Source organism: Eurytemora carolleeae, unplaced genomic scaffold, assembly GCF_000591075.1.
Source record: "Eurytemora carolleeae unplaced genomic scaffold, Eaff_2.0 scaffold1370, whole genome shotgun sequence".
NCBI classification, from domain to species: Eukaryota; Metazoa; Arthropoda; class Copepoda; order Calanoida; family Temoridae; genus Eurytemora; species Eurytemora carolleeae.
The window spans coordinates 53,360-55,770 of record NW_019397260.1 but is presented as its reverse complement, the minus strand read 5'-3'; the positions used below and the strand labels follow the sequence as shown (position 1 = coordinate 55,770).

The 2,411-nt window shown below is 32.2% G+C and overlaps 1 long non-coding RNA gene across 1 annotated transcript in view; it reads right to left on the bottom strand.

Annotated features, from left to right (window-relative positions):
* The window catches only part of LOC111713095 (uncharacterized), an 8,112-nt gene that overhangs the window by 688 nt on the left and 5,013 nt on the right, over window positions 1–2,411 (bottom strand). The window contains exon 2 of the long non-coding RNA XR_002767599.1: window positions 1,458–1,541. This is a non-coding gene — a long non-coding RNA (uncharacterized LOC111713095). The remainder of the gene's footprint in view (window positions 1–1,457; window positions 1,542–2,411) is intronic.

Sequence of the window (2,411 nt, the reverse complement as noted above, 5' to 3'; positions counted from 1 at the left end):
CTGAATCTAGTTTAAACCAAGGAAGGGAGATGTGAAAAGGAAGTTGAAAGGAAGGCAAATGTAAGGTGAAAAGAATGAGAAAGGAAGGAGAAAGGAAGGGAAGGAAGTTCTACAAATGGTATTCATACTGGTAAATAGAAATTATTTATCTTCAAATAGACAAAGAATTCAATAATTATCATTAATTGATTTTGCTTACTTGGCATGGTGAAAATAATCAATATTAATTTCATGAGTAAAAAACATTTTAACATGACTTTAAATAAAAAAATAAACTAATTGAAAAACTAGAACCTTACAGAATAGCTTTTATATTTTCCTTTTCCAGATATTCATAATTGGAAAATACATGGCGGCAAAGCTTTCAGCGGCAAATAGCAAATGAACACCATCTAGAGACATCTATCGACTGAATCCAGGATAAACCTTGTGTCAAAATCAGTGTGAGAAAGCACATCTGGAATTTTAACATATGGAGAAAGCCAAAATGTCGACTTTAAATGATTTTTAGAAAGCTGAAATGTCAAAAGTTTGTGGCCGTGTAATCATGAAATATTATGAATGTTTAAAAGGTTTTTGGCTTTTAACTTCCTTAAAAATCCAGGTATAACTTTAAACCGGGCATATTACGGTCATTTTTGGCAGACATCTTCTTTAAAGGAAAAATTGATAAAATTAAGGCCTGGGCAGGAGTCCAGCTGCGGACAGCTGACCATACAACAAGCATTCATGTCATTTCTAACATTTCTTAATATATTCTAAACTAAAATCAAATTATTTTTAGAAACTAATGGTTTAAACTTTAAAATATGTTTCTGTTTATGCTAAGGAAGCTGAACAATATATAATTAGATAATAAAGTTTAAAACTTAGTTTCGCCTGAAAATTACTGAGCCCTGCAGTGTTGTGGTGAATGCATGAAAACCACAAAATGTAGATATTTTGTAAAAAATAAAATAAAACTAACCACGAACTACGAAGAATAGTTCTAACCATGAGAAGAGTGTAAAAATGTTTTAAGAAATTAATGCATTACAATTCCAAACTTTGTAACAATGATTAATTTATAGTAAATTAAGTGTAAGATTCAGTATTCCCTTTTAATTGGAGAATTAGACAGAATAAAGACGATCTTAGAACCTCGTTTTTTAAACAAATTGCGACATTCAATGTGAATTTATGATTCTTAAAACAATTTTTAAAACATTCTTCTAGTCATTCATAGATTTCCAAAATGTGGTCTGCCATTTTTGTGCTTTTAAAACTACTTGAAATCGGAAATTCAGACCATATTTTGGAAAGGCCTGGACCATGGGTTTTAAAAAATCAAACAAATGTCAAATGAATTCCACGAGATAATGCCGAAAATTATTCCAAGATCACAGATGACTTTTAAGTATTGTTAATTATCTGTCAAGCTTCCCATACACCCTGTATTAAATTATACATAATTTTACCTTACTGTGCAGAATTTGCTTTAAAAGCATTAAACATCATACAAATATATGTTTTATCCATTCCATAAAATGTCCACTGGATTTCTGAAACAGAACAAAAAGTTAATAATAATATGATAAGCAGCTGTTTATGTATTTTATACATATATCCATAAATAACAATAACTACTGGCAGATCTTACAAGGCCACTGAATAGTGTGCTGTGTGAATAAGAAAAGTTAAATGAATGAAACCGGTTTCTGGTTCTTCTATTTTACGCTAGATGGCTCTTTCATCCACTTTCACTGGGTGACGTCAGAGCCCCAGCCCATCCAGGCAGTAAGCGCAGAAAAGAAGGACACATAGTTACGTTGTACTTTTTCACGTGGTATAGAAACTTTTCAATGGAAACCTTTATTTCATACCAAATCAAAATCTCTAAAAAATTGTAGAAAATCTTCGAAAGATTTGGAAGAAATGGGAGGTTCTGTTTGTCGTATCCGGTTCAAATCACTAGAGATTTCAACGTGTGTGTGTGTACAGTTGGGAGCGTTGACCTGGACTGAGTCTAACATGTTGCGCTCGCTAGGCGCAGGAATGCGCCCCTCACATTCCTTATTCGCGCTCACACTGCTTAGCTAAATGAAACCTCATGCATAAATTCAGCTGAGTAAATTAAATGCTTTTAAAACATGAGAAGGAAGTAGTGATTTTTAAAAATAAATTACTCTACAAGTAAACTCTAAGCTTGTTCTTATCTTTAAAGATCGGAAAATTGCTTCCGCAAAATAATTAAAATTTATTCTTAACAATTTGTTAAAAACTTTATCATGGTGTAAAAATATCTCTGTAAACCTAGCTATGTATATATATATAAATATATATATTGTAAAACCACACACCTGTAATTTAAAGGTATAGAAACAGGTGTGTATCCATGGGTAGGACTGGGGAGGGGAAGTAGGCAGGGAGGG